Source organism: Eretmochelys imbricata, chromosome 6 (assembly GCF_965152235.1).
Source record: "Eretmochelys imbricata isolate rEreImb1 chromosome 6, rEreImb1.hap1, whole genome shotgun sequence".
Taxonomy (NCBI): domain Eukaryota; kingdom Metazoa; phylum Chordata; order Testudines; family Cheloniidae; genus Eretmochelys; species Eretmochelys imbricata.
Genome location: NC_135577.1, coordinates 118858056 through 118878563, shown reverse-complemented (window position 1 = coordinate 118878563; position 20508 = coordinate 118858056). Strand labels below are relative to the sequence as shown.

The following is a 20508-nucleotide window of genomic DNA, read 5'->3' as shown; positions in this document are numbered from 1 at the left end:
AATCAGAATACTACATAGACCACAAGAGCTGAAATTCCTTGGAAAATGGTGACATGCTTATTTTAAACACTTACACCGGGAGAGCTAGTTCTTCTTCCCTCAACACTTTCTAAGAGAGGTTACACACTGATATTTCCAAACGCAAGCACTGGAAACAGAAGCAGACCCCAGAGGAACTTAGTTGGAAGAAACTAAATTAATCTTTATGTACAGTGCTTCTCCCAAGGTAAAGAAACATACTCCTTGTTCATAGCAAGTGCTAAACCTCTTAACGTGATGGGAATTAAGTGTCAGAATTCATTTCCTTTATGCAAGGGACTATGACCATGTGCTCGGTGACACAAAGCTGTGTTGTGATACCGGGCTGCTGCTTTCCTTCCCTTTGATGTATTTATTTTTGAAAGGTTATTTGGGGGTTGCATGGGGGGAGAGGTTTGCTATTGCGCTAGTGAAGGTTAAGTAAAGGTTAACTGACTGTCAGCCCTCAAAACTGAAGAGTTTTGTTTATCTACAAGGCAGGAACAGTAAAGAGAGCAGTAACCTGAGATTCTCCATGCTTATCTAAACCCTGATCTCTCTTCCATCCTCTCGTGTAATGAAAGGTAATTCAGGCTGAATGTTAATCCAACCCAATACTGGGCCAATTCCAAACAGAGACTCTACCTGCTGTGACCAATACTGAGCAATAGTTACATTTGCTACAGAGCCATTCCCAGCAGGTAGAGTGCAGTGTAACCAAACCTAAAGACAAAACTTGAAGTCTGAAGCAGGAATGAAGGATGAGAAAACTAGTTCAAGCCTGGGACATGCAACAGCTCTTTCTTTTCCATCCATTCTGCTGTATCTATGAACTGATAGCTTTGTCCACCACTTTGCGATGTAACCCTTGTCCTTCCCCTTGTTTGAACATGCCTTGCAAGTAACTATTCCCTCCATCCCCGTAGGTCTCAGTACCACCACTGTCAAAAGTATTTTCAAAGGCCACCTGGATCTACTTACAAAGGACACAGAATCGGTGAGTTCAGGAGATAAAACAGAAGAATAGGACAGGTTTCAGAGTAGCAGCCATATTAGTCTGTACTTGCAAAAAGAAAAGGAGTACTTGTGGCACCTTAGAGACTAACCAATTTATTTGAGCAAAAGCTTTCTTGAGCTACAGCTCACTTCATCGGATGCATTCAATGGAAAATTCTGGGTGGGGTTTCTGTCAGCCACTTGGAGAAAAACGGAAGTAGCTATCATCAGACTGTATCATTTGGTACCACTGCTACTTTCTTATTAAGTACGTCAATTCGTCTCGCTAGCACATTGAAATACATTGTCAAGGGGCTGACAGAAACCCCACCCAGAATTTTCCACCGAATGCATCCGATGAAGTGAGCTGTAGCTCACGAAAGCTTATGCTCAAATAAATTGGTTAGTCTCTAAGGTGCCACAAGTACTCCTTTTCTTTTTTCAGAAGAATATGGTAAGTGAGTGGAAGGATGGATTACAATAAGCTTTAAAAAAGACATATATTTCATGCCAGGTGATAACTTCCTATTGCTAGGATGTTGAATTGTTGTTCTTATGGAATATAACACATGGTTGCACCTAGTCAAATGAAATGTGTGGAAATACATGTGTGAGATAATGGTTCTCATTTTTCATGGTAACAAGTACAGTAGCAAAATCGAGAGACATACTTATAGATTCTGAGCCAGAAGGGACTACTATGATCTAGTCTGGCCACCTGTATTACATAGGCCAGATGACTTTCCTGAATTGATTCCTGTTGGAATTAGAACATCTCTTTTAGGAAAACTTCCAATCTTGATTTAAAAATTGCCAGTGTGGGAGGATCTAGCACAACCCCTTAATACATTGTTGTGTTGATTAGTTACCCTCACTGTTAATCATTTGCGCCTTATTTCCAGTCTGAATTTGTCTTGCTTCAACTTCCGGTCATTGGATCTTGGTTGGCTGGATAGATCAAGATTTTCAGAAGTGTCCTCATTTTTGGGTGACCAGCCTGAGACACCTTAAAGGGGCTTGATATTTCAAAAGCACTGAGCACCCACCTGTGAAGGCCAGATGCCACCTAAAATGGAATTTGTCTGGTGAGGCAGGCTCAGTGATCTTGTTCACAATACATTCCAGCACCTCCTTAACTCCAGTCTCAGCGAAAGCTTGAATCAGTGCCAGCTGCACACACTTTTTAATTGTTCACTGGGACACTCATGGGCTTCCCAGTGAAGAGAGAGCACACAGGGCACATGGCCATGAAATGGCTGGATGAAACTGGGTAACCAAAATCACTGGACACTTTTGAAAATCCTGTTCTGAAATTAAACGGCAATGTTTCTTTAGCTATGGTTCTAATCGAGTCTCCATCACCATAGTAGCTGAGTGGCTCAGTTTGAAGTATTGATCCTCAAACAGCTCTGTAAGGTATGGAAGTACAATTATCCCCATTTTACAAATGGGGAACTGAGTCACAGAGAGGCTAAGGGCTTGTTTACATGGGGATACTCACAAAAGTTAATCCAAACGATCTTTTAAAGTGTATTAACTAAACTGCATCAAACCTCTGTGTGGACACTTATTCAGCATTAAAGTGGCCAAAATCTGATTTAGCCTTGGTCTACACTATAGATCTAACTCTGTAAGTGTCTACACATGTATCTCACCCACTACACTGATTTAATAACTCCACCTCTGCGAAGGGCGTAGTGCTTATGTCGATGTAGTTAGGTCGATGCAGTGTCAGTGTAGACGCTGCGTTGCTTACATCGACTGTTGCTGCCTTTCAGAAGCCATCCCACAATGCCCCACACTGACAATTAAATTGATGCAAGCACTCCTGGTGAGAACATGCACCTGCTGACACAAGCAGCATAGTGTGGACATCCAAAAGCAGTTTAATTACTTCAGTGGCTGTAAGTCAATGTAACTTAGGTCAACTCAATTTTGTAGTACAGACTTGTCCTTAGTTTAATTCACTCTAGAAGTGAATTAAACTAAATCGAATTAAGGTCACTTTAATTCTGAATAAGAATATGCATACGGGTAAATGCAGTCAACCAGGGGCTTGTCTATACCTAAAGTGTTTCAGCGGTGCAGATGAACCGAGGCAGCTGCATTGCTGTAGCACTTAGTGAAGATGCTACCTACATGGACGGGAGGGCTTCTCCCCTTGGCATAGGTACTCCACTTCCCCAAGAGGTGGTAGCTACCAGAGCTCTGTCTACACTGGGAATTTGGTTAGTATCACTCACGGGTGTGGATTTTCCAACCCCCTGAGCGACGGACGTAGTTATATTGACATAGGTTTATAGTGTGTACCAGGGCTAATCCTCTTTAAATTCTCACCTTCAGTTAATTCAGATTAACTTTCTTGAGTGTCCCTGTGTAGACAAACACTAAGTGATCTGCCCACACTAAGTCCAGGTCTACACTACAGACCTAAATCAAATGCCAAGTGAGTGGACCTCTGCAGCCACAGGGGCTACGGTTAAGGGGTGGAGGGACGAGAACAGCTAGTTCTCAAGCCAAAAGGAGCAGATGCAGCCAGCAGAAGGACAACCATACAATTTGTGACAACAGCAAAGCAGCAGCAAAGAACGCTGCAGTGCATTAAGTGTCTGAGCCAACTTCCATTAAAATCAATGGAAGTCTTCCCACACGGGATGGATTGGGCCCTGAATTGGCCAGTCATTTAGAATCCTGCACTGGCTGGGTTCCCCGGCCAGCAGAAGGCACAGGGCAGTTGCTCTGCCTGTCCTTGTGACTCAGCTTTTTACACACACAAGTAGGACTTGGCCTTTACATGCAGAAATGAAGGAAAGCTAAAGCTGCAAGAACCAAAAGCAAACTTCTTGCGGTATCACCGGCGCGCCTTTCCTAATGCAGCACCTGGACTCCTATTTCAAACTCCGGCTTGAGGCTGCTTCATTCTATTCGCTCCCCTGTAAATCTTTACGACTTCTTAGCTCACTCTATTAATTTAAACTCCTGGGATGCATAATGGATGGATGGAAATGACGGCTTTATTGTTCTTCAGCCCGGTGTACTCTTCAGATATCTTTACTTTGATGTGAAAGTCAGCCTTAAAAACAAATTATTCTAACCAGTATTTTAATTGCTCTCCAATAAATTCTGCTTAATCCTCCTGTACCCAGAGCAGTGTTTTGCCTTTAAAACATTGCTCCATTTGCAGGGAGGGAAGAAATCACTATATGTGACTGTGCAATGAAAATGATTGATTACTGTGCAATTAGTTAATCTCCAGAATAGGAATGCTTCATGAAGAATCTTTCATGCTGGATTTAGGAGGAAAAGAAGATTTCCGTGGCTTAGTCTGCTGGTTGCTTGAAAGAAGCTGTAGATAATAACCTTTTTTTTTTGCAAATTTTCATTGATCCTGACTTCACAGATATTATAGCACGCAAAGGAAAAAAGGCTTCCTGCCAGGGACATTTTAATTTTGCTGAAGAGAAACCATATTCATATAGTTTCATTGTAAACTATTAAAAAATTGACCGTGAGAGGTATGAAGATTTCCATCAAAAATAACAATGCAAATGTCATTAGCGGGCAAAGGGGTTGAAAAAAACCTTTCAAAGGGAATTTAAGAACACGTGTTGGAAAGCACGTCATAGAATCATAGAAGATTAGGGTTGGAAGAGACCTCAGGAGGTCATCTAGTCCAATCCCCTGCTCAAAGCAGAACCAATACCAACTAAATCATCCCAGCCAAGGCTTTGTCAAGCCGAGACTTAAAAACCTCTAATGGGTTAATCTCATTTCTGCAGCAACACTCAGGACATATAAGGTACTCTCTAAGTAAGGAAGGGGTTCTAACTGGGGGAGACCGACCAGGAGAACTGCACAATAGCCACTCTACAGGCAATTTACAGGAGCCCAACACCCCCCATCACCGCTTTACTACTTGCTCTGTGCTGTAGCCATTAGGTATTTTGGACCAAATTTTTGAGCCACTTTCCAATCCGCATTCATGACCAATTTGCATGGCACCCACTTGAACTCAGAGAGAGGCATCCCTGCACACAGACTGAGCAAAGGAGGGTGATCGGTTTGCAAACAGGCAAGTGTATTTGAGAGAGGCTAGTTGGAAATTTGGCCCTGTCTGTCAATATGCTTGATGGGGATCTGAATTTCTACCGAACTATTTCAAAACACATCTAGCTTGAAGAACAGGCTGTGATCTCAGTCCCATGCATCACATGCTTTGCTAAAGCATTTAACAACTGGGAGAGGTCGACCACTGCCTAGTAGGAAGGAGGAGCTATTTTCATTTTTTCCTGTATATTCCACAGTGCCTAGGCTGAGAGATTAAATTAAAATACAATTAAAGGTTTACCCTTTCATGGGAATTCAGTTTAAGATTAAGGGCCCAGTTCTATAGGCTTGCGTTGACTGCAGTGTTAGCTCGAGGTGCAAATTGAGTGCTGCCCCTAACCGAACTCCCAGGGGTACACAAAAATCTCTAGTTTGAGTTAAGTGATGCTTTAAACTCAAGCAAGCAGGGGGTGGGTTGAAGGTGGCATACTGCTGATGCTGTAGTTGGTAATACAGTGGGAACACAGCTATTCTGTACAGCTTGAGTGCAGGTTTGCAGCAGCGCTGCTCCCACTCAGGCTAGGTTAAATCCAGAAGAGTGGAGTATGGATAATTTGAGCTAACACAGCAGTGAAAACAAGCATTATGTTGTGCTGAGTCACTTAGGCCAGGGTTTCTCAACCTGTGGGTCGCGACCCAAAATTGGGTCACCAGAATGTGTCAAAGGGTCTTGTGGGAAGCCCAGGAGGGGAGGAGGTTGGGTCCTGCCCCCGAGGATGTGGAAGACCCTGAGGGGGTGGGGGGTGCAGAACCCACCCCATACTTGCACTGCAGTCACCCCACAGTGGCAGCTCCTGAAGCAATGGTCCTATGGAACTGGCGTGGGTCAGCTCCCAGCTCCAGGCATTGGAATCTGGTGTCTAAGGTCACGGCACCACTCAGGTTTGGCCCTACTGCCCCTCCGTCATGATGACGGAGGGGCTGGCTAGGCCAAATTTGAGTGAGTGGCACTGTGACCCTGTGTGCCAGGTCACCACACCACTCACACAAGATGGCTGGCTGGCTCCCCCTTGGTGGAGCTGAGCCAAACCTAAGTGGGACTGCAACCCCGGAGGTCACAAGACCTAGAGCAGGGAGCTGAGCCCTGCCAGCCCCACAGGGCAGGAGTGGCAGGAGCAACCACTATGGTATGCACAGTGTACCTATTAAGTTCTCAGTACTTATTATGTTAATGTATATATTATATATGGGGGGTAAGAAATATTTAGTAACCAGGTGTTTTTTGCACTAGGCTATTTACTGGGCTGCAACAGGCTATCAAGGTTTCCAAATGGGTCCCTGAGCCCAAAAAGGTTGAGAACCACTGACTTAGACCAGTGCAAACTGGATGTGAAATGCCACCAAATCAGAACAGCATCATTTTACACCCACATTGCACTGGTGTAAATGTCTGCACAAGGTGCAGGGTAAGGATGAATCGGGCCGCTATCTTGGGGGATGGACATTGGATCCTAAAAGTGGTATCAGAACAGGGTTAATTAGAGATATGCTATGCTTTTAAATTAGGGAACAAAATCCACCCCCGACACACACACACTTTTGGGTACTGTTAAGTTTCTTGAACTACTGCAAACACATTTTGTGAGGATAGGAAAGTCTCACATCACATATATTTAGACATCAAACCAACCTCCCTTTAAAGTAACACACACTGCTCTTTGCACCCTCTAAGGAAAACTCATTTGTTTTCATTGTTGCTCATTTCACTTTGCAGAGAAATGCAACTGCCACTGGCCATTCTGCCCTATTTTGGTTTTTACGCCATACCCATCGCTGTGCTATCTGTGCCTAAGCAACACGACTCACATCTGACAACGTGGATTTCTCCCCTCTTCTCCGGGGGGGAGGGGGGCGGAGGCAATTTTTGTTTTTTTGTTTTTTAATTTTAATGGCTGTATTTGATGCCTGCTGTACTCTGGATTTCTAGTTCTGAAAGCACGTTGAAGAAGTGCTTCTTGCACCTCGGATAGACAATACGATGGAAACTCAACAAACAAACAGCCACTGTTATTTTAAACAGTAATGTAACAGCCAAGCACAGAACGGTGATGCCCTGTCAGATGTACCCGCTCACGCTTGAAATGCTTCAATCCTCACATAGGGCTAGATCTAGACATTAGGCTCGGCCCAGAGTAAGGGGCAGCATGTCTCTGCGCGGTCCCGAGAGAAGGTGCAGGGGGGTACTGAGTATAGGCGCTGACTTCCTAATGTGCTAGGGCAGAGGTGGGCAAACTAGGGACCTTCCGGCCCGGCCCCTGAGCTCCTGACCCGGGAGTCTAGTCCCTGTCCCCTCCCCTGCTGTTCTCCCTCCCGAGTAGCCTCACCTCACCTCGCAGCCGGCACAATGCTCTGGGCAGGGGGGCTGTGAGCTCCTGGGGCAGCGCAGCTGCAGAGCCCAGCCTGACCCAGGGCTTTGTGCTGTGCGGTGCGTGGCTGGCTCCAGCCGGGCAGCATGGCTGTAGAGCTGCCAGCCACCGGTGCTCCAGGCAGCGCAGTCAGGGGGCGGGGGGGTTGAACAGAGGGCAGCGGAGTTCAGGGTGGTGGTCAGGGGGTGGGGGTATAGATGGGGTCAGGGCAGTCAGAGGGCAGGGATTGGGGGGTTGAATGGGGGAAGGGGTCCTGCGAGGGGCAGTCAGGAAGGAGACGGGGGATTGGATGGGGCGGCGGGGGCCAGTCAGAGGCAGAGGTTCTGGGGGCAGTCAGGAATGAGAAGGGGGGTTGGATGGGGCAGTGGGGGGCAGTCAGGGGCAGGGGTTCTGGGTGCAGTCAGGGGACAGTGAGCAGGGGCGGGTGGATGGGGCAGGAGTGCCGGGGTGGGCAGTCAGGGGCCAGTGAGCGGGGGGCGGGGGTCCTGGGGGGCGCAGTCAGGGGTAGGGGTTCTGGGGGCGGTCAGGGGACAGTGAGCAGGGGCAGGTGGGTGGGACAGGGAACCGGGGGGGGGGGCACAGCCTCTCCTAACCGGCCCTCCATACAATTTCCTAAACCTGATGTGGCCCTCAGGCCAAAAAGTTTGCCCGCCCCTTTGCTAGGGGGTGCTCCGCCCTGGGCTCTGCCCCAGGCCCCACCCCCACGCCTCCCCTTCCCCCAAGGCCCCACCCTCACCCTGCCTCTTCCTGCCACTGCCATGCTCCTGTCCTGCCTCTTCCCGCCCCATTCCACCCCCTCCCCTGCAATGCTCCCCGCCCTTGCTCCTCTCCCCTGTGCCCCAGCGCCTCCTGCACGCCGTGGAACAGCTGAGCAAGAGGCGGGCAAGAGGTGCTGGGGGGGAGGGGAGGCGCCAATTGGCAGGGCTGCCAGTGGGTGGGAGGTGCTGATGGGGGCTGCCAGTGGGTGCGCCCACCTTTTTTTCCCCCAGAGTCGGTACCTATGGAACTGAGACTCAGAGAGGCACAATTCCTCCCCTGAGCCCCCCTTGTTCTGATGTGGGACAGTCAGTCACTCCTTCTCTTTTCAGGATGCAACTTAGGGCTTATCTACATTGACTGAAAAAGATATTCCAAATAACTGTTCCACAATAGCTATTCCAGAACAACTCCCTGTGTGGACCCTCTTATCCTGGAATAGCTATAGTTCTTTGAATGCACATCTTGCCCTATTCCAAAATAACATCCCTGTGTAGACAAGCCCTTACTGTGTGCCTGACTGGTGGGAAGAGGGAGGGGCAGACCCAAAGCTCCTCCAACTCCCCACCCTTCTCTCTCCCTCCCTGCCCACTTTCTCACAATAGGGAGTATCAGGGGGTCAGCCTTTGCTCGCCCCTTATCCCCACATTCAGAGCTGGAGCTGCAGTTGGGAGCAAAGGGCAGGGGGGCTTTATGCCCCTTTATTCCCTTGAGTGGCCAAGTAAGAGCTATGGAAAATCTAGTCCATGGATTATTCATCCATTTAGTAGTCTTGCTGTCCTCCCGTCTTGAGCCTATTTCCTGCTTTGTGGGGAGAATTCTACTGAGTTCCTGTGAGAAACAGAGTCATGCTGCTCCTGTAGAACACGGTGGGATTTTGAACTCTTGGGGTGAAATCCTGGCAGCACTGAAACCCATGGGAGTTTTGCCACTGACTTAAATGGGGCCAGGATTTCACCCTTGGACTGTATAACCAAGAAGAATCACAGCACCTTCGGCCCTTGTTCACAATAAAAAAATGGGCTCTATGGCTTTGTGAAGCAATTTTTGACTGAATTAACTGACACAACCGCTCAATAAGCTGAGCCGGAGCATGAGCAGCCCCTGACGCACTTGAGAGATTACCGTTCAATTATCAGCAGCCCATCAGCATTACTGCCTTGGGAATCACAAGGCTTAATAATTAGCCTGGGGCTTTCTTTTCCCCCCCTACCCAGCCCAGCAGCAGGAGGAGGCATTCATTGAACAGCATCAAAACAAACAAATCAGGCACATATGGCACTAACAAACTGACACTTGCCATGGGATCAATACCCATTATTGCCACCAGTTGGACGAGGCTTAGCTGGTGGCTGCAACACACAGCGGCATTAATTGATTAGGATTTTGCTGCGGTTCAGAGGTGATCCAGGCTGTGACTTAGAAAAATCGATCACTGAGGAGAAAAAAGCCTTTCAAAGAAAGCGGTCTCCAGTTTGCTCAGTGCAGCATCCTTCATATCCACACAGTGACACAGTCCTCTCGCTGAGTGCAAATTGGGAACTGTCATTTTGAAACTGCAGATGACATGCCTTAGCTAAGCTTCCTGTGTGGCAGCCATCTGCATGAAAAATGGCACCTTTGTGACAGCGCGAAGAGAGATGCCAAGGAATCTGCAAACTAAATTGATTTAACCATAAATTAAAACCCAATAATAATAATACTTGACGCCAATCTAGCACTCTTCATTCCCTAGGCCACAAAGTACTTTACAAAGCTGTACGAGTATCATTGCTCCTTTCTACAGAGGGTAAACCAAGGCACAGAGAGGTCACATGACTTACCCAAGGTCACTCAGCAGGTCAATGGCAGAGCTAGGAATAAAATCAAGGTCTCCAGATTGTCAAGATGGTGCCCTACCCATGTTCCCCTAAAAACAAAAACCCTTATTGTATAAAGGTTGACCATAAGATCTCTTTTATTCACTACAGTTTGGCTCAAGCTGGAAAACTGGGATCAGGATTTCAGACAGCCCAAAGTTGAAGGCCCATCTCTGCATTTAATTGATAAAGCTGGGGAGCAGTTTTAACATCTCTGACAATAGGTCCTCACACTGCCAAGCCAGACATCTCCCCACCCACGCTGTCAGAGATATCAACTGTAATTCATATTGTTATTTTTAAACACATCTCACCTTTTATACATCGTGAGAAATGCTTCTCACAATGTGAATATTCAGAACATTACAGTACAGTTTCCTTGTAACTCAAAAAGGTTCATACAGTTTAAGGTCAGAAGGGAGCACTCCATCATCTCCTTGACCTCCTGTATAACACTGGCCATTAATTCTCACTCAGATATCCCTATATAATAAGCCCAAAGATTTTAGCTAGACCAAAGCACTTCATTCCTCGTGAGAGTCAACTGTGTGAAACCAGGAGAGAACAGGATAGATTAAGGTGCCTGAGGCCCTGGCAATGGCAGAGAATTGTTTAGGTGAGATCTGCCCAAGCAATCCCAGCAGGTGTCTCCCATTCCAGGCTGCAGAGGAAGGCCAACCCACTCCAAGGTCCCTGACAAACTGATTTTGGGGGAAATTCCTTCCTGACCCGAAATCTGGTGATCAGTTGGATCCGGAGCATGTGAGCAAGACTAACCAGTCACGGATCTTGAAAGAGGATCCTCTAGACTACCTCAGCAAACCGGTTCAGAGCTTGAGTTCAGGTATCAGCCAAACAAGCTTTCTACTCCCCCTTCCTGTCAGATTTTTCATTTAGTAGCAGTGTAAAACATTTTCTTCAGTAAAAAAAAAATACACCTTGATTGTGAAAATAGCTAATCTTGAAGGATATCACTATCTCATTAAGCTTCTTGCCCCAATCACAGTACATTTAATGTATATCGAATGCAATCTCTAATCTGCTTGACCGTATTTATTACGTGCCCGTAACTACCTGCTGTTGTCCCCAAGACAAACACAATTGTTACTACCAAGAGCAAACTCACACACATGTACACTGGGCCAGATGCTCAACCAGTGTAAGGTGCTGTAGGTTCACTGATGTTTTGGGAGCTATGCTCATTTACACCAGTTGAGGCTCTCATGCACTGTGATCACTTTAAAGGCTGGCAAAAAGAAAATGAACAAGCCCACATAAGTGGAAAGAAAACTCCAATTTAAAGCATTTGAATTAGCTGAACAGCTTGATTTCACCAGTCTACAGGGCTTAATACTCATCCCAGCAAACATGTGTCCATTGCTTATGTTAGTTAAGCAGTTTATCATTTCAGCCTCCAATGCATTTTGTGCCACATTTATCTGTCTGGAGTGGAACTGGAATTTTCAATGTGTGCAGCAGTTGTGGTTCTGCTCCTGGGGCACGGCCCTACTCTCTGAAAGGATAAACGCGATCAATTTAAAATTATTTCTCTTCTTCCCTATTGTATATGTCATTCATAGCGGTCAGCTAGGGTGAAATTCACACCCCCCACTCCTCCCACAGGCAGCCCAAGTAAACAGGCTTTGAGCAGGTGGACAACATGGGGATGACTATCATGGACTCCTCCTCCCTAGTCAAAGGGAGGGACTGGAGGTAGATGGGTCCACTGTCCACTGGATCCGTTCTGTTCACAGGGCTATTAGCCACACCCCATCATTCCCTGACTGCCCATTACTACCTCAATATTATATGTGAAACAGGAATCAGCAAGGAGCTCAGCTCTGTGGTGCATAGGGGACTGCAAAGTCTCTGTTGGCTGCTTTGCGTTTTGTGCCTTCAGCTGGTACGCAAGAGGGGCAGGAGGATTTCACCCTTAGTTTCTATTTGGAAGCAACACATGCAAAAGGATCTCAGTAAATGCATTGATTTCTAAAGGGGAGAGACTCCTTTCCAAACAAGCATTAGAGCAGAAAAATCTAAAGTTGCCAAAAATGAGCTACTCTCTTACTTTAGATAGGGTGGAAATGTACACTCATTTGAATCTTTAAAATGCTTTTCCTTAAATGTTATAGTGGTAGGATATCTATCTAGTGATATCTGGGATGTTCTATTAACTCATCTATAGCAAACTCTGGCTTTATACAGAAGCGGCTAAAAGTGATGTTGTTTATTCACTTTTTCCTTTCCAAGGTTTCCATAATTACTGAAATGCTTTTACTGCAGTCATTTTGGTAAAAACTATGAATTTCTGACTGCATGCACATTAGAACATAACCACTTTTGTTTGGAAATGAACAGTCATAAATAACTTATTTTAAAGTGCAAAACTTCAGATTCACAGGTTCATTTGTTTGAACTGTGACCAAGGCCAGTCTCTTTGTATCAAATCTGCCTTTGCTATGAGCTGATGCACCAAAACCCAGTGTATTTTTCTAACAAAGTGATTTTAGATGTATACAAATGGAGCAGTCATGCCTGCTTTGCTGAGTCAATATCAACCTTTGACCAGAGGAAGGTCAAATAATTAGTTATGGGAGGAACAAAGATTCCAGGCAGAAATTCTAGCTAATGCAAAATCTGGCAGCCCATCCTGCGTGGGACAGGCTGCTGAAAATATATCACAATGGGGCTGAGTGTTTTCACTGGCTCTCACTTGCCTCTGAATCCAGTTCAAGGTCCCCATCTTTAGAGATGGGCTGAGACTGCGTGATCTCAGAGACTGCTTCTTACTTGTGACCCAGAGAGACAGCTGCACACATCAGTGAAAATGTAGCCAATATGGCCCATGGTCTTTGAAATACCCTCAGGTTTTTAAGAGGTATCCCTAGGATGCTTAAGCGAAATCTTTCCACCAGCGTTTGTCAATGTTGCCTGACTGAAAGATGCACTGGCAGCTTGTTAGGAAGGGACACCACTCTTGGAAACAGATTTGAGCCACCTTCCACATTAATATGGTGGAGCCTTCTGCGGAGAGTATAGCTTCCTGCACACAATGATCTTTCTTCTTGTGAACTGACAACTGCCGATGACTGCCCAGTTCAAGATGAAACATTCTATGACAGGACACGTGGCTGCATCCCTATAGAATAAAGACTATTTCATGACTACCTCAATATGGATGACTACCTCACTCTTATGGATGGGCCACACTTTAGCCAGGTGCGCTGGCTACAGGGCTGCCACTCACAGTGTTTTACTCTATACATTCAAGGGAATAAAGTTTTGTGGAAATGTCAGTAATTGCCCCTGGCACAATGACCTCACTGGAAAGGTAGTTTGTACATAAGCCATAAACATAAAATTTAATCTAACAGAAAGCTTTTAGTGGAGCAAGACATCTATTTTACTGATTTTTTGTAGAAATACTTTATATTTCAATCAGCATCAATTAGTGGGGAGCCTTTTTCCCTTAGGGATGGAGAGGGGAAGGAACATGAGCACTGCAGCTGTCACCTTTCTTTTAGACAGAGTGGCCGATAGCCAGGAGAGACTCACTAGAGCCACGAGGGAAAGCCATTGATCAATTAGAATGCTGTCTGTGACAAAGGGAAGAAAATACAATGGATCTGGAGAGTTTAAACACAAGGTGGGCCCAACCCCTGGTGGGGGGTATTCCCTTGAAAAGGGAGCCCCAGGCTTTGCCTCATGAAGGGAAGAAAGCAGCGCTGAAAGATATTAGTGAGATGGCAGCCATGCTGAGCAGATGTGCTGCTCTAGTATAAAGCCTGCTGAAGTGCCAAAGATCTTGGGTGGTTTGAGGGCACCCAAAGGTATGGCTGGATCCAATTCTTCCGTTATTCGGGGCACACCTGCATCACGCCTGCACCTTGAGAACCTAGCTCCAAGGAATCCTGTAAATGGTGACTCTGCAAGGAAGCCCCACCTTTGTGTTAATCTTGGTAGGGGTATCCCCAAGGAGCTTGCACATTTGACAGAGCCTGGAAGGCTAACTGGGACGATGGGTTGGTGAACTGTCGTATCCCTCCCAGTTATCTCTGCACTTGTTAAGTCAATCCCTGTGCTTTTTGTGTTACGTGCCAATAGGCTGAGCCTCTCTAGGAGAGGATACTAGGGATCTGGCTATACAACAGAGCAAAGGGAGCTCTAATTGTGAGTCTCTTGTGTGCTAGCCATTAGCTAATCAGAAGTTGGGTAGCGGGGGGGAAGGGATCCTACAAGCTCCCCTCTGGTTCTGGATGATTTTCCCATTTTCCACTCTTCCTTACCACCTGCATCATGCTGACCTTCTCTTTGAGGAGCTCTGGATATGAATCCCCGCAAAGCTCAGATAGAGTTGCTGTGTGTTCCTATCAGTGTGTTTACCGAGTAACGCAGGATGCTCCTCAGGGGCTGAGCCTGCTGCCTCTGTTTATCTCATTGCTCCAGACTAGAACAAACCGGTTTATAATCCTCCGGTTTGTACACCTTGGGAATGCTGGCTGTAAGTGTGATCAGAAATGGCTTCCTCATGGACACTGAAGGTGGGTCGCTTGATTAGTATGCTGCATGTGTCTGGTGCTTGTGTGGAAGTCCTGCACTGCCAGGGGGATAGTCTTACAGATCTTTCCCTTCCCTGAAATCGATAATTCTGTACTTCCATGTTCATCACTATGTTTTGCCCTGGTTACACTCTATTAGTGCCCTTTACGCTGTTCTCTCTGCACGCACAATTAACAAAACAACAGCTGGCACAGAATGAGCACTCCTGCTGCTGAGTAGCACCAGATGGAACAATCACAGAACTCTACCTCTGGCTCAATTACCTTAGTTGTCATTCAGACTCTGCATTCGTTTCAAAGTGCTCTGATTGACCTCTAAGGCCCTTCAGGATTGAGGTTAAAACATACATACTCTCTCTCTCTCTCTCAATTCTGATCATCCATTATACATCAAAGTCCAGGAGAGGTCATCCAATGCACACCAAGTTAACTATAGTTCCTAAACTTCCCATATTTAGCGGCCAATTCTCCAGCCATTAACCACAATGTCTGTAGAACTCCTTGTCTAGAGGTGTCTAGGATGCTGGCGCTCAGGTCCTCCTTAAATCAAAACTGAAAACTCAATTTAATTAGTTTGGCACTGACAAGAACATTCATAAATTGGTCTACATCTTTTGTAGAACTCCTTCAGATTACTTGGCACAAAAAGGCACTCCACAAATGGAAAATGGGGATGCTGTTGTCCACTGCTTCAAGTGTTATGATACAAATAATTAGCAGAACTGTAACTGGAGAGTCTGAATAATCTGTTCTGTTGTTACAATTAAAATAAATGCAGCTGTTTGTTTGATGATTCAATTTAGAAAATCAGCATGGATGATATTCAGAAAAGAACTGTGATAGGAACAGAGCTAAATATGAAGCACTAATCAAGAACATATTCTGCATCTGGAAGATCGGCTGCAGAGCTGGCATAATAATGTAACTTTTAGTAAGAGGCGAAAATGAAATTAGAGTCCCCAAAGTTCAAAGGTGCTCTGACAGTTTGATTAATGAAACTGTTGAGGACATCAGAGACTCTTGTACGGATCATTTTTACTGTACTATGATTTTTCTTCACAAATAACTTGTTCCTGAAAGGAAAGGAGTACTAGTGTTAGTCTGTATTCGCAAAAAGAAAAGGAGGACTTGTGGCACCTTAGAGATTAACAAATTTATTTGAGCATAAGCTTTCGTGAGCTACAGCATGAAGTGAGCTAACACGGCTGCTACTCTGAAACTTGTTCCTGAAAGTTATATTCCCTCAGAGATTTCCATCACAACTTTAACCACCACCACCCATTCATGAAACTCTCTCAAGAGCACTCCCACACCAGCATCAACTTCCTAGATACCACAATCAGCTTCAACAATGGAACCCTACAAACGACTATATACAAAAACCCCATGGATCACCACACTTACCTCCACAAATCCAGCTACAACCCAGACACACCAAGAAATCTGTAATATACAACTTGGCATTCAGATACCACAGCTACCTGCTGAAGGTCAGAAAGTGTAGGGAAAAAGTGGGAACTGCCAAAAGCCAAGCAGAGCTGGACCTTGCAAAGGGAATTAAAACCAATAGTAAAAGGTTCTACAGCCACATAAATAAAAAGAAAAGAAGTAAGAAGTGGGACTGCTAAGCACTGAGGATGGGGTGGAGATTAAAATTAATCTAGGAAAGGCTCAACCCCATAAAGAATACTTTGTCTTTGTTTTTAATAAGCGTAATGAGGAGTTTAGGGGTAATGGCAAGGTGGCTAATGGAAATGAAGATATGGAGATAGAAATTACCACATCCAAGGTGGAAGTCAAACTCAAACAGTTTAATGGGACTAAACTGGGGGCCCGGGTACTCTCCATTCAAGAATATTAAAGGAATTGACACATGAAATTGCAAGCCCAACGTCAAGGATTTTTCATGAATCTGTAAACTCGGGTTGTATCCTATGTCTGAAGAACTACTAATATTGTACCCATTTTTAAGAAAGAAAAATAGTGATCCACGTAACTAGAGGCCTGTATGTTTGACCTCAATTGTATGCAAGGCTTTAGAACAAACTTTGAAAGAGAAAGCAGTTAGGACATAGAGGTGAACGGTAATTGGGATAAAATACAACACGGTTTTACAAAAGATAGATCATGCCAGACCAACTTGATATCTTTCTTTGAGAAAACAACTGGTTTTTTAGACAAAGAAAATGCTGTAGGTCTAATATACCAGTACGGTATTTGATACAGTTCCACATGGGAAATTATAAGTTAAATTGGAGATGGGGATTAATAATGAGAACTGAAAGGTGGGTAAGGAACTAGTGAAAGTCATGCTGAGAGATGAACTTTCAGGCTGGAGGGAGGTTACTAGTGGAGTTCTTCAGGCATCGGTCTTGGGACCAATCTTATTTAACATTTTTATTAATGACCTTGGCAGAAAAAGTGGAAGTGTACTAATAAAATTTGCAAATTTCTGGAAAAAGGGGTAAACAGTGAGGTGGTAAAATTTGAAGATGAGACAAAACTATTCGTTTAGTGTGTGCATAGTCATCTACCCAAGCAACAGCATCTTCAGTGGTGTGATGCAGTTCTTCGAGGCCACCGCTGAACCTAGTCAGCAGGCATTCACTGACACTGTGCGTCATCGGCTGTCTTGTGCTGCAGCTGCACAAAAGGGCTGTCACAAAGACCCCAGTGATACTGGTTGGCTGCACAAAGGCCTTGCCTGGTCTGGAACCTGTTCAACAGGGACCATTAGCGATGTGGCAGGTCCAAACCAGGCGGGCAAATTGCGGGGTCGGCGACGAGGGACTGGTTGGGGATTATAACAGATATCCATTCCTCTCGCCAGAATGTTTCCACCCTAACATCCTGGAGTGGCGCATGAGACCATAATGGGCGACATGATGGCAAACGTGCAGCAGTGATTTAGAAAGGTCATTGTGCAGCGGCAGGCTTGAGTTGGCAAGTACTTTCTCCAGTAACTTGCCAGTGGCAACCTCTTGTTAGCTATGAGGAGGAGCAATATTGCTCAGAACTGGAAGCCACGGGAGTGGAGTTGGACGCAGGGTGCCAGAGAGGATACGCATGGCAGCATATAACTTTGTATCCACCAGTTTGGTATGTGACGATCGACTCCAGACTGGTGCGCAGTACTCCACCACTGAATAGGAGGTGGGAAGAGCTGACATCCGCAAAGTTGGAGCATGAGCATCCCATGATAAACCTGCCAGTTTGCCAAGAAGACTGTTGCATGTCTTAACTTTAGCTGCTATTCTTCAGTCTTTAACTTTAGTCTACTTCAGGTGGGCATGGTAACTCAGTGTGCGGGCTAAGGTCACACCTAAATAGAATGGTTCTACTTCATGCTTCACCTTCTGACCATTCAAATAAACATGAAGTTCTCAGGTTGCACTGTCATGATGAAGATGGAACAAACTGGAAACTGTTTTTATGACACTTGGCTGGAGGTGCCAAGTCTTACAGGAGTCAGGTAATGTTATCATGCCCTGGTTTAAGGTGGCATCAAGCTCGTGAAACGTCCAGGCCTGGATACCGCAACAGATGTCATCTGCACAAATGAACTTTCGTGACTTTGTTGTTGGCAGGTCATTGATTTAAGAGGTTGAACAGGTTGGAGAAAGCATAAAGCTCTGGGATAACCCATTGCTCTGTCATCTCCAAGCACTCGTCTGCTCCCTCATATGGACTCTGAACTGCCTATCATGGAGGAACAGTTCAACAACAACTGTGACCCAAGGTAGCAGGACCTGTGATACCTTCATGAACAGGCCAGTTTGTCGTACCGTATCATACGCTGTTGTTTGATCGATGAAAACAGTGTCTGTTTTCAAGTTTCTCTGGAAGCCATTTTCAACAAATGTGGTCAGCGTGAGTACTTGGTCGCATGTGCTACGGCCTTGGCAAAAGCCGGCTTGGTCAAGGCTCAAAATTCTCTCCACCTTATGGAGAGATATGCGCTGTAGGACCAAGCGCTCCAACTGTGTGCTGCCTTGAAGCACACCCAACAATAATGACAAAACAATTCAAGATAGTTAAGTCCCAAGCAGACTGCGAAGAGCTACAAAAGGATTTCACAAAACTGGGCAACAAAATGGAAGATGAAATTCAATGTTGATAAGTGCAAAGTAATGCACATTGGAAAACATAATCCCAACAATACATATAAAAGTATGGGGTCTACATTAGCTGTTACCATTCAAGAAAGAGATCTTGGAATCATTGTGGATAGTTCTCTGAAAACATCCACTCAATGTGCAGTGGCAGTCAAAAAAGCGAACAGAATGTTGGGAATGATTAAAAAAGGGATAGATGATAGGACAGAAAATATCACATTGCCTCTATATAAATCCATGGTATGCCCACATCTTGAATACTGCATGCAGATTTGGTCACCCCATCTCAAAACAGATTGGAATTGGAAAAGGTTCAGAAATTGGGCAACAAAAATGATTAGGGGTAGGGAACTGCCGCCATCTGAGGAGAGATTAATAAGACTGGGACTTTTCAGCTTGGAAAAGAGATGACTAAGGGGGGATATGATAGAGGTCTATAAAATCATGACTGGTGTGGAGAAAGTAAATAAGGGAGTGTTATTTACTCCTTCTCATAACACAAGAACTAGGGTTCACCAAATCAAATTAATAGGCAGCAGGTTTAAAACAAACAAAAGGAAGTGTTTTTTCACACAACGCACAGTCAACCTGTGGAACTCCTTGCCAGAGGTTATTGTGAAGGCCAAGACTATAACAGAGTTAACAAAAATGTAGATAAGTTCATAGAGGATAGGTCCATCAATGGCTATTAACCAGGATGGGCAGTGACGGTGTCCCTAGCCTGTTTGCCAGAAGCTGGGAATGGGCAACGGGGGATGGATCACTTGCTGATTACCTGTTCTGTTCATTCCCTCTGGGGCTCCTGGCATTGGCAACTATCGAAAGACAGGATACTGGGCTAGATGGACCTTTGGTCTGACCCATTATGGCTGTTCTTATGCAGATGACACAAAGTTAGGAGGTATTTCAAATGCAGAAGAGACTGGAATACCATACAAGAAGATCTGGATAACTGAAAACTGGAGTAAGAGAAATGCGATGAAATTTAATAGCACAAAGTGCAAGGTGCATGCATTTAGGGACTAACAACAAGAATTTGTGTTATAAGCTGGAAATGTATCAGTTAGAAGTGATAAAGGAAGTGAAAGACCTGGTGTATTGATTGATCACAGAATGACTATGAGCTGCCAGTGTGATGCGGCTGTGAAAAGGCTATGCAATCTTAGGATGCATGAGGCAAGGTATTTCCAGTAAAGACAGGGAAGTGTTAGTACCATTATACAAGTTTCAGAGTAGCAGCCGTGTTAGTCTGTATTTGCAAAAAGAACAGGAGGACTTGTGGCACCTTAGAGACGAACCAATTTATTTGAGCATAAGCTTTCGTGAGCTACAGCTCACTTCATCAGATGCATTCAGAAGCTCACGAAAGCTTATGCTCAAATAAATTGGTTAGTCTCTAAGGTGCCACAAGTCCTCCTTTTCTTTTTACCATTATACAAGGCACTGGTGAGACCTCATGTGGAGCACTGTGTGCAGTTCTGGTCTCCCATGTGTAAGAAAGATGAATTCAAGCTGCAACTGGCACAGGGAAGAGCTACTATGATGATCAGAGGAATGGAAAACCTAAATACCAGGCAGGGAGAGGCAATATTTAAGTGAAGCACCAATGGTGACATAAGAATAAATGGTTATAAACTGGCCATCACCAAGAAATTAGATGGTTTCTAACCATTCCAAGGGGAGCAGTGGGGGCAAAAAGACTGAGCTTGGTAAGTTTATGGAGGGCATGAGA

The 20508-nt window shown here is 45.2% G+C and overlaps 1 protein-coding gene across 1 annotated transcript in view; it reads right to left on the bottom strand.

Annotated features, from left to right (window-relative positions):
* Window positions 1-20508, bottom strand: part of KCNH5 (potassium voltage-gated channel subfamily H member 5) — a 233697-nt gene that overhangs the window by 9907 nt on the left and 203282 nt on the right. The gene's annotated exons all lie outside the window — the stretch shown is intronic.